Source organism: Capra hircus, chromosome 2 (assembly GCF_001704415.2).
Source record: "Capra hircus breed San Clemente chromosome 2, ASM170441v1, whole genome shotgun sequence".
In the NCBI taxonomy this organism is placed as follows: domain Eukaryota; kingdom Metazoa; phylum Chordata; class Mammalia; order Artiodactyla; family Bovidae; genus Capra; species Capra hircus.
The window spans coordinates 53436060-53448771 of NC_030809.1; positions in this window are offsets into that span (position 1 = coordinate 53436060).

Below are 12712 nucleotides of genomic sequence, written 5' to 3' on the forward strand. Positions count from 1 at the left end.
GTTTCAATACTTTGGCCCCTTGATGTAAAGAGATGACTCCTTGGAAAAGACTGATGATGGGAACAATCAAAGGCAAAAAGAAAAGTGGGCAGCAGAGGAAGAGATGCTCAGATAGCATCACTGACTCAATGGACATGAATTTAAGCAAACTCTGGGAGACAGTGAAGGGCAAAGGAGCCTGGAATGCTGCAGTATATGGGGTTACAAAGAGTTGGACAAAACTTAGAGACTGAACAACAATAAGCAATATATTTCAAATCATTACACAGTATATCTTAAACTTACACAATGTAATTTCAATTCTATCTCAATAAAGCTGAAAAATTAATTTTAAAATTATTTGTTCCTAAAGGTTTAATAGAAAATGAGCTCAAATATCACAAAAAATAAAAATAATTGTAAAACTACTGCTAGAGCAAATCAATAAGCCATTCAAAACTATAATGATCTATGCACACTGTATGTGTGTATGAGTGTTAATTGCTCACCAGTGTCAAACTCTTTGTTATTCCATGGACGGTAGCCTGCACAGAAAGCTCTTCTGTTCATGGAATTCTCCAGGCAAGAATACAGGCTGCTGCTGCTGCTGCTGCTGCTAAGTCGCTTCAGTCGTGTCCGACTCTGCAACCCTAGAGACGGTAGCCATCAGGCTCCCTCCTCCCTGGAATTCTCCAGGCAAGAACACTGGAGTGGGTTGCCATTTTCTTCCCCAGGAGATGTTCCTGTCCCAGGGAGTGAATCCTCATCTCTTACACCTCCTGCGTTGGCAGGTGGGTTCTTTAGCACTAGCAACACGTGTTAATGAAAATTTTCTTAGAAAGAAATAAAACTTGTAATAAAGCATGTAGAGATATTTTGTTCATCCAGTCTACAAATACTCAACTATGCCAATACTGGGAATTGGCACTGGATTGGGAAAACTCATCCTAAAGAAAGGCAATGGCAAAAAATGCTCAAACTACAAAAACACAATTGCACTCATCTCACATGCTAGTAAAGTAATGCTCAACATTCTCCAAGCCAGGCTTCAGCAATATTCAAACTCTGAACTTCCAGATGTTCAAGCTGGTTTTAGAAAAGGCAGAGGAACCAGAGATCAAATTGCCAACATCTGCTGGATCATCAAAAAAGCAAGAGAGTTCCAGAAAAAGATCTATTTCTGCTTTATTGACTATGCCAAAGCCTTTGACTATGTGTATCAGAAGAAACTGTGGAAAATTCTGAAATAGTTGGGAATAACAGACCACCTGACCTGCCTCCTGATAAACTTGTATGCAGGTCAGGAAGCAACAGTTAGAACAGGACACGGAACAACAGACTGGTTCCAAATAGGAAAAGGAGTACATCAAGGTGGCATATTGTCACCCTGCTTATTTAACTTGTATGCAGAGTACATCATGAGAAACACTGGGCTGGAAGAAGCACAAGCTAGAATCAAGATTCCCGGGAGAAATATCAATAACCAGATATGCAGATAACACCACCCTTTTGGCAGAAAGTGAGGAAGGACTAAAGAGCCTCTTGATGAAACTGAAAGAGGAGAATGAAAACATTGACCTAAAGCTCAAAATTCAGAAAACTAAGCTCATGGCATCTGGTCCCATCACTTCATGGAAAATAAATTGGGAAACAGTAGAAACAGTGTCAGACTTTATTTTTCTGGGCTCCAAAGGCACTGCAGATAGTGACTGCAGCCATGAAATTAAAAGACGCTTACCCCTTGGAAGGAAAGTTATGACCAACATAGATAGCATATTGAAAAGCAGAGAGACTACTTTGCCAACAAAGGTCTGTCTAGTCAAGGCTATAGTTTTTCCAGTGGTCATGTATGGATGTGAGAGTTGGACTGTGAAGAAAGTTGAGCACTGAAAAACTGATGCTTTTGACGTACAGTGTTGGAGAAGACTCTTGAGTGTCCCTTGGACTGCAAGGAGATTCAACCAGTTCATCCTAAAAGAAATCAGTCTGGAATATTCATTGGAAGAACTGATGCTGAAGCTGAAACTCCCATACTTTGGCCACCTGATGCTAAGAACTGACTTATTTGAAAAAACTTTGATGCTGCGAAAGACTGAAGGTGGGAACAAAAGGGGACGACAGAAGATGAGATGGTTGCTCGATGGAAATGAGTTTGAGTAAACTCTGGGAGTTGATGATGGACACAGAGGCCTGGCATGATGTAGTCCATGGGGTCGCGAACAGTCGGACAGAAATGAGCGACTGAATTGAACTGAACTGGGAAACCTACTTTCCATACTACTGTTAAGAATGTACATCTGTTTAAGCTTTCTGGAGGACAATTTGACAACACACGAAGCCCTCTTTTCTGACATGATCTGGATAAGTTATCAGTAGGTGAATTATGTTTCTGATAATGCTACATTAACAGTCTTCAGTTCAGTTCAGTTCAGTTCAGTTCAGTTCAGTTCAGTCACTCAGTCGTGTCCGACTCTTTGCAACCCCATGAATCAGAGCACGCCAGGCCTCCCTGTCCGTTACCAACTCCTAGAGTTCACTTAGACTCACATCCATCAAGTCAGTGATGCCATCCAGCCATCTCATCCTCTGTCGTCCCCTTCTCTTCCTGCACCCAATCCCTCCCAGCATCAGAGTCTTTTCCAATGAGTCAACTCTTCACATGAGGTACTGAAGTTTCAGCTTTAACATCATTCCTTCCAAAGAAATCCCAGGGCTAATCTTCAGAATGGACTGGTTGGATCATCTTTCAGTCCAAGGGACTCTCAAGAGTCTTCTCCAAAATCACACGTCAAAAGCATCAATTCTTTGGCGCTCAGCCTTCTTCACAGTCCAACTGTCACATCCATACATGATCACTGGAAAAACCATAGCCTTGACTAGATGGACATTAGTCGGCAAAGTAATGTCTCTGCTTTTCAATATGCTATCTAGGTTGGTCATAACTTTTCTTTCAAGGAGTAAGCATCTTTTAATTTCATGGCTGCAATCAGCATCTGCAGTGATTTTGGAGCCCCCAAAATAAAGTCTGATACTGTTTCCACCGTTTCCTCATCTATTTCCCATGAAGTGATGGGACCAGATGCCCTGATCTTCGTTATTTGAATGTTTAGCTTTAAGCCAACTTTTTCACTCTCCTCTTTCACTTTCATCAAGAGGCTTTTTAGTTCCTCTTCACTTTCTGCCATAAGGGTGGTGTCATCTGCATATCTGAGGTTATTGTATTTCTCCCGGCAATCTTGATCCCAGCTTGTGTTTCTTCCAACAGCGTTTCTCATGATGTACTCTGCATAGAAGTTAAATAAGCAGGGTGACAATATACAGACTTGACGTACTCTTTTTCCTATTTGGAATCAGTCTGTTGTTCCATGTCCAGTTCTAAATGTTGCTTCCTGACCTTCATACAGGTTTCTCAAGAGGCAGGTTAGATGGTCTGGTATTCCCATCTCTCTCAGAATTTTCCACAGTTTATTGTGATCCACACAGTCAAAGGCTTTGGGATAGTCAATAAAGCAGAAATAGATGCTTTTCTGGAACTCTCTTGCTTTTCCATGATCCAGCAGATGTTGGCAATTTGATCTCTGGTTCCTCTGCCTTTTCTAAAACCAGCTTGAACATCAGGAAGTTCTCGGTTCATGTATTGCTGAAATCTGGCTTGGATAATTTTGAACATTACTTTACTAGCATGTGAGAGGAGTGCAATTGTGTGGTAGTTTGAGCATTCTTTGTCATTGCCTTTCTTTGTGATTGGAATAAAAAATGAATTCTTCCAGTCCTGTGGCCACTGCTGAGTTTTCCGAATTTGCTGGCATATTGAGTGCAGCACTTTGACAGCATCATCTTTCAGGATTTGAAATAGCTCAACTGAAATGCCATCACCTCCACTAGCTTTGTTCATAGTGATACTTTCTAAGGCCCACTTGACTTCACATTCCAAGATGTCAGGCTCTAGATGAGTGATCACACCATTGTTATTATCTGCATCATGAAGATCTTTTTTGTACAGTTCTGCTGTGTGTTCTTGCCACCTCTTCTTAATATCTTCTGCTTCTGTTAGGTACAGACCATTTCTGTCCTTTATCAAGCCCAACTTTGCATGAAATGTTCCCTTGGTATCTCTAATTTTCTTGAAGAAATCTGTAGTCTTTCCCATTCTGTTCTTTTCCTCTATTTTTTTGCATTGATCGCTGAAGAAGACTTTCTTATCTCTTCTTGCTATTCTTTGGAACTCTGCATTCAGATGCTTATATCTTTCCTTTTCTCCTTTGCTTTTCTCTTCTCTTCTTTTCACAGCTATTTGTAAGGCCTCTCCAGACAGCCATTTTGCTTTTTTGCATTTCTTTTCCATGGGGATGGTCTTAAACCCTGTCTCCTGTACAATGTTACGAACCTCATTCTATAGTTCATCAGGCAATCTATCTATCTGATCTAGGCCCTTAAATCTATTTCTCACTTCCACTTCCACTTCCAAAATCATAAGGGATTTGATTTAGGTCAAACCTGAATGGTCTAGTGGTTTTCCCTTCTTTTTCTGTTTAAGTCTGAATTTGGTAATAAGGAGTTCATGATCTGAGCCACAGTCAGCTCCTGGTCTTGTTTTTGTTGACTGTATAGAGCTTCTCCATCTTTGGCTGCAAAGAATATAATCAATCTGATTTTGGTGTTGACAATCTGGTGATCTCCATGTGTAGAGTCTTCTCTTGTGTTGTTGCAAAAACAAATAATGTGTCTATTTATCAACTCTCAGCTGTAGGACCAGGATTTTTTTTTTTTTGTATATTAATTCTTTGTATATATGAAACTCTAATTAGAGCCTACCACTGCTTTGTTTTCTCTTATTCTTACAAAAATGCACTTAAATTCATAGGCTACAGAATCTCATACCAAACACTTAAAAGTGTTGCAAAGCCATATTCAATGAAACCTCAGGATGCTTTTCAAATTTTTATCAATCTTTCATAGATATCTTCCCTATATTACAAGTAGTTATATAGTAATTTAATAATACAGTAATTTTATATTAATTATTTAAATTACTATTTACAAATATGCAAAGATGTTCTCACAGATATATTTTTACACTTAATCAGTTTGTTAATTGCAAATAAAATTATTTAGTAAATATGTATACTGAAATAATTGTTTTGTACACAAATGTGATAAATTCAATACCTAGAATGTAAGTACACATTCAGACTAGAGGGTGGCCAATTAGCCATTAACATTAAGTTTAAGCATTCAATATTTATGTAAAGATATTTGAAAGCACCTACTCAACAAACATGAGTTTGAGCAAGCTGCAGGAGATGGTGAAGGACAGGGAAGCCTGCTGTGCTGCAGTCCATGGGGTCACAAAGAGTCGGATATGACAAAGGAATGAACAATATCAAGTTAGTTTAAAGTTGATTTGTGAATCACAGTTCTTAAAATGTCATTTATATTTGAAGTTTTGTAATTTTCTTCGTGGTTCAAATGGTGAAAATATCTGCCTGCAATGTGGGAGACCTGGATTCAGATGCAGGATCAGGAACATCCCTTGGAGAATGGCATGGCAAACCACTCTAGTATTCTTGCCTGGAGAATTCCCGTGAACAGAGGAGCCTGGTACACTAGAATCCATGGTGTCACAGAGAGTCAGACACAACTCAGTGACTAAGCAGCCACAGAAGTAAAAATGACAAAGATCACGAAACTGAATTCCATCACTTAATTGCAAACAGATGGGAAAATGATGGAAACAGTGACAGACTTTATTTTCTTGGGAGCCAAAATCACTGCTGATGGTGAGTTTAGCCATGAAATTAAAAGACGCTTGTCCCTTGGAAGAAAAGTTATGATAAACTTAGACAGCATATTAAAAAACAGAGACTACCTTGCTAACAATGGTCTGTCTAGTCAAAGCTATAGTTTTTCCAGGAGTCATGTATGTATGTGAGAGTTGGACCATAAGAAAAGATGAGTGCTGAAGAATTTATGCTTTCGAACTGTGGTGTTGGAGAAGACTCTTTAGAGTCCCTAGGACAGTAAGGTGATCAAACCAGTCAATCCTAAAGGAAATTAACCCTGAATGTTCATTGAAAGGATGGATGCTGAAGCTGAAGCTCGAATACTTGGGCCACCTGATGTGAAGAGCTGACTCATTAGAAAAGACCCTGATGCTGGGAAAGATTGAAGACAGGAGGAACATGGATGGACTGAGGATAAGATGGTTGGATGGCGTCACTGACTCAATGGGCATGAATTTGGGCAAGCTCCTGGAGATGGTGAAGGACATGGAAGCCTAATATGCTGCATTCCATGCAGTTGCAAAGATTCGGATATAACTGAGCAAGTGAACAACAACAGAACTATATTTATAATTGTACATAGAAAACCTTCATTAAAATAACACTGCTTTAAAATAAATGGAATGTGTAATTAGTTTCACCGTCTTTTTGGAATACAATCAGTTCAGCTCAGTTCAAACGCTCAGTCGTGTCCTACTCTTTGCGACCCCATGAATTGCAGCACGCCAAGACTCCGTGTCCATCATCAACTCCCAAAATCTACCCAAAATAAAGTCCATTGAGTTGGTGATGCCATTCAACAGTCTCATCCTCTGTTGTCCCCTTCTCCTCTTGCCCTCAGCCTTTCCCAGCATCTATCTCTTTTCCAATGAGTCAGCTATTCACATCAGGTGCCCAAAGTATTGGAGTTTCAGCTTCAACATCAGTCCTTCCAATGAACATCCAGGACTGAGCTCCTTTAGGATGGACTGGTTGTATCTCCTTGCAGTCCAAGGGGCTCTCAAGAGTCTTCTCTAATACCACACTTCAAAAGCATCAATTTTTCAATATTCAGCTTTCTTCGCAGTGCAATTCTCACATCCATACATGACCACTGGAAAAACCATAGCCTTGACTAGATGGACTTTGTTGCCAAAGTAATGTCTCTGCTTTTAAATATGCTGTCTAGGATGGTCATAATTTTCCTTCCAAAGCATAAGTGTCATTTATTTTCATGGCTGCAATCACTATCTGCATTGATTTTGGAGTCCAGAAAAATAAAGTCAGCCACTTTTTAAACTGTTTCCCCATCTATTTGCCATGAAGTGATAGGACCGGGAGCCATGATCTTAGTTTTCTGAATGCTGAGCTCTAAGCCAACTTTTTCACTCCCCTCTTTCACTTTCATCAAGAGGCTTTTTAGTTCCCCTTCACTTTCTGCCATAAGGGTGGTGTCATCTGCACATCTGGTTATTGTTATTTCTCCCAGCAATCTTGATTCCAGCTTGTGCTTCTTCCAACCCAGCGTTTCTCATAATGTACTCTGCATATAAGTTAAGTAAGCAGGGTGACTATATAGAGCCTTGACGTACTCCTTTTCCTATTTGGAACCAGTCTGTTGTTTCATGTCCAGTTCTAACTGTTGCTTTCTGACCTGCATACAGGTTTCTCAAGAGGCTGGTCAGGTGGTCTGGTATTCCCACCTTTTTCAGAATTTTCCACAGTTTAATGTGGTCCACACGGTCAAAGTCTTTGGCACAGTCGATAAAGCAGAAAGAAATGTTTTTCTGAAACTCTGTTGCTTTTTCCATGATGCAGCAGATGTTGGCACTTTCATCTCTGGTTCCTCTGCCTTTTCTAAAACCAGCTTGAACATCAGGACTTTCATAGTTCACATATTGCTGAAGCCTGGCTTGGAGAATTTCGAGCATTAGTTCGCTAGTGTGTGAGATGAGTGCAATTGTGCAGTAGTTTGAGCATTCTTTGTCATTGCCTTTCTTTGAGATTGGAATAAAAACTGACATTTTCCAGTCCTGTGGCAACTGCTGAGATTTCCGAATTTGCTGGCATATTGAGTGCAGCACTTTCACAGCATCATCTTTCAGGATTTGAAACAGCTCAACTGGAATTCCATCACCTCCACTAGCTTTGTTCATAGTGATGCTTCCTAAGGCCCACTTGACTTCACATTCCAGGATGTCTGGCTCTAGGTGAGTGATCGCACCATTGTGATTAACTGGGTCATGAAGATTTTTTTTGTACAGTTCTTCTGTGTAATCTTGCCACGTCTTCTTAATATCTTCTGCTTCTATCAGGTCCATACCATTTCTGTCTTTTATTGAGCCCGTCTTTGCATGAAATGTTCCTGTGGTACCTCTAATTTTCTTGGAGTTCTCTAGTCTTTCACATTCTATTGTTTTCCTCTATTTCTTTGCACTGATTGCTGAGGAAGACTTTCTTATCTCTCCTTGCTCTTCTTTGGAAATCTGCATTCAAATGTGTATATCTTTCCTTTTATCCTTTGCTTTTTGCTTCTCTTCTTTTCACAGCTATTTTTAAGGCCTCCTCAGACAGCCATTTTGCTGTTTTGTGTTTCTTTTTCCTGGGAATGATCTTGATCCCTGTCTCCTGTACAGTGTCACAAACCTTCATCCATAGTTCATCAGGCACTCTATCATATCTAGTCCCTTAAATTTATTTCTCACTTCCACTTTATAATCATAAGGGATTCGATTTAGGTTATACCTGAATGGTCTAGTGGTTTTCCCCACTTTCTTCTATTTAAGTCTGAATTTGGTGATAAGGAGTTCATGATCTGAGCCACAGTCAGCTCCTGGTCTTGTTTTTGCTGACTGTATAGAGCTTTTTGATCTTTGGCTGCAAATAATATAGTCAATCTGATTTCGATGTTGGCCATCTGGTGATGTCCATATGTAGAGTCTTCTCTTGTGTGATTGGAAGATGTGACCAGTGCGTTCTCTTGGAATACAATACAACCATGTTAATCAACATATGTACAGTATGGAGAAATATATATCATAGTTTGTGTGTGTGTGTACTCAGTTATGCCTGACTCTTTGTGACCCTTTGGATTGTAGTCTGCCAGGTTCTTCTGTCCATTGGACTTTTCAGGCAAGAATACTGGAGTGGGTGGCCATTTTCTACTCCAGGGTTTCTTCCTAACCCAGTGATTGAACTCTTGTTTCCTATGTCTATTTCATTGCAGGCAACTTCTTTACTGTCTGGTCCACCAGAGATGCCATATATGTCATAGTATTAATAGTTATTTATAAAAACATAATTGTGGTTTTTACTTTGTGTTATTGTTATTTATATCTGCTCTAAAACTTAAATATGTTTTTTTATGATTCTCCTGCAATACAAGCAGTGAATTCACGTATGTTTTCTATAAAATGATAAAAAAGTAAAATAACTTGCCAAACTTATTTTTGTTGCTTTTCCTCTTTTTATCTAACTTTTTTCTCTCTGAAATTAACATGTGGTCAGAAAGTTCCAAAATTAGAATATGTCTTTTTCCCCCCTTGTAAAGAAAATGAATAAAATCATGGCTAATTTTTTTAATGCAAGAACTGATGAGAGGATTTTCAGAAAAATGGTCAGCTTCTGTGTATGTGCTAAGGAACTTACACAGAGGCACTGCTGACATGTAGCTACAAAATTGGCTTCAAAACTAGGTTTGTTAAGTTAAACAAAAAAAATGATTCCATGGGAGAATTACATTAGGCAAGCTCACAGAAACTAGGATATACATCAGAATGGTAACTTATTTTTTGATAGAAAATATTGCTATTAATTAACTGAAATAACAAGAGGTCAACTTGACTTATTCTAACTGGAGATTCCTTAGAGGTCAAGATGTATCAGAAGATTAATTGGTAGTAAATAGAAGCAAAACAAAAAAAAATGAAGTATAGTTTTCATGTTTCTCATGACTATAAATCAAATTGTACTGAAATGTATTGATGCATCAACATTCTCAAGACATGTAGCCTTGCATATGGGACTAAAGTTCTTGACGATGATTGTGCTGTACTTTTATCTTATTGAATAATTCTTTATTTAACTCTCAAAGTAGGTGTTTTGAAATCTTACTTTTCTATGGCTCTATCATTTATCACACATAATTCTAAGTAATGCATATGAAATATATAAAAATATTCTTGCCTTTAGTGGAATATTACCTAAACTAAAAACATTCATTCTGTTCAACTTTACATACTTTTTGATTGCTTGTTTAATTAACTGATGCTCTGTCTTGGACTTCCCTGTGATTCAGATGGTAAAAAATCTGCCTGCAATTCAGAGGAACCAGGTTCAATCCTTGGATGGGGAGATCCCCTGGTGAAGGTAATGGCTACTCGCTCCTGCCTGGAAAATTCCATGGAGAGAGGAGTATGGTGGGCTATAATGCATGGCATTGAAAACAGTCTGACATGACTGAACAACTAGCACTTTCACTTTTTCTGTCTTGTACTGGAAAATTTTGAATATAAAGCAAAATATAATATAAAAAGCCTAGAAAAATAAAGTCAGCCACTGTTTCCCATGTTTCCCCATCTATTTCCTGTGAAGTGATGGGACCAGATGCCATGATCTTCGTTTTCTGAATGTTGAGCTTTAAGCCAATTTTTTCACTCTCCTCTTTCACTTTCATCAAGAAGCTTTAAGTTCTTCTTCACTTTCTGCCATAAGAGTGATGTCATCTGCATATCAGAGGTTTTTGATATTTCTCCCGGCAATCTTGATTCCAGCTTGTGCTTCTTTCAGCCCAGCGTTTCTCATGATGTACTCTGCATAGAAGTTAAATAAGCAGGGTGACAATATACAACTTTGATGTACTCCTTTTCCTGTTTGGAAACAGTCTGTTGTTCTACGTCCAGTTCAAACTGTTGCTTCCTGACCTGCATATAGGTTTCTCAAGAGGCAGGTCAAGTGGTCTGGTATTCCCATCTCTTTCAGAATTGTCCACAGTTTATTGTGATCCACACAGTCAAAGGCTTTGGCATAGTCAATAAAGAAGAAATAGATGTTTTTCTGGAACTCTCTTGCTTCTTCGATGATCCAGTGGATGTTGGTAATTTGATCTCTGGTTCCTCTGCCTTTTCTAAAACCAGCTTGAACATCTGGAAGTTCATGGTTCACACATTGCTGAAGCCTGGCTTGTAGAATTTTGAGCATTACTTTATTAGCGTGTGAGATGAGTGCAATTGTGCAGTAGTGTGAGCATTCTTTGGCATTGCCTTTCTTTAGGATTGGAATGAAAACTGACCTTTCTCAGCCATGTCCAACTCTTTGCAATCACATGGACTGTAGCCAGCCATGCTCCTCTGTCCATAGGATTCTCCAGGAAAGAATACTGAAATTAGTTGTCATTTCCTTCCCAGAGAATCTTCCTGACTAAGTGATTGAAACTGTGTCTCATGCCTCTCAGCACTGGCAAGCAGGTTCGTTACCACTGTGCCACCTGGAATGCCCAATTTGTAAATACCCATGTGATAAACCAAAGTTTCTCATACTGATCACTTCAGGCTGTCATTAAAAATTTACAGTGACTAGTTGACTTAAACTTGGCCTGTCTGAAGAGATTTTCATACTCTTTCTTACTCTGAAGGATACTGAGAGTTACGACAATACTAAAAAATGTATTGAGTTAATTATAAAAATTAATAAGATGCACAGAAGTAGTCACATTTTTTTCTACAATAGAATCATATTTTAATAGAGAATCTAAAAAACCTCTCCTTGTTTTATTTTATTATTTTTTTTAAATGATTTGTATTTCTTTCACTATGTTTCTAAATTCACACATGTAGTTCTCTACAGGAATTCATCAGTTTCACTCATCTGGTAAGTTCAGTGTTGATTTTCATTAGTATTCTGAAACTGGGAGTGTTGCTGATTTAACAACCTGCTCTTTTAAAAGAAACTATTATTCAACATGATGGGACCTGCTGGGAACAATTTCTTAGATCACATCACACATGTTGTCAATGGTAAAATGTGGAGACTGTGACAGATGGAATACACAATTTATTGAAAGACATTCTTGCTATTTAAAATTGCATGTATGCTTCCCAATATTGAGAAAATTGAGATTTTTCTTCTTCTGGATCTTAAGAATAACACATGACACCATGCCATAATTTTAATGATTATTTTTTTAATCTAGACCCACACTAGAGTATTGTATTCAAAACATTTTTAAAATAGCTGGTATTATTTATCTTATGATTCTATCTGGTTTAATATTGACTATAATGACCATACCTGTCGAAAACATTCATGGGAAGTAAGTATAACAGCTTGCTTCCAACATTCTCATGAATATGCCATGTAAAGCAGATGTCTGAAGTCATCTGACATTATTTACTACCTTTATTACTACTTGTATCAAATTTCAGTAGATTCAGAATAGATTCAGAATTGAATCTATCATGATAAAATTTATTTCTATAGGTACACACATGCTCAATTATTAATTAACCAAATTATTCATTCCAGTGTTTTCCAACTTCTTACATGTGGAACTAATCTATGTCAAAAGGGCTACTGTGTTTTAAAAATTCTGGTTAACAAAACTTAAGAGAAAATTTAACTTAGATTTTCTCATATATTTTGTTATGCTATTAGCTATTGTGCCTTTTCAAACAGAAGTATAAAATACAGCATATTCCAACATTATTTCATCTTGGGAAAACTAATTCATTCAGTATCTTTTGCAACTAGAAACTTTGAATGTTGATTTACTCATTTATAGCTTTCTGGAATTATTTAAAATAGTTTATGATAATAAAACTATTAAAATATAGGATAAATCAAAGTTAAGAGAGTAGTAAATTCTAGAATAAATTATAACCTAGAGTAAATGAGAATAATTTTACAATCCTTCCCACTCCGTGTCATTTATCAGTGGTATGCTGTATATGACATGAGTTACTCTTGAGAGAGGG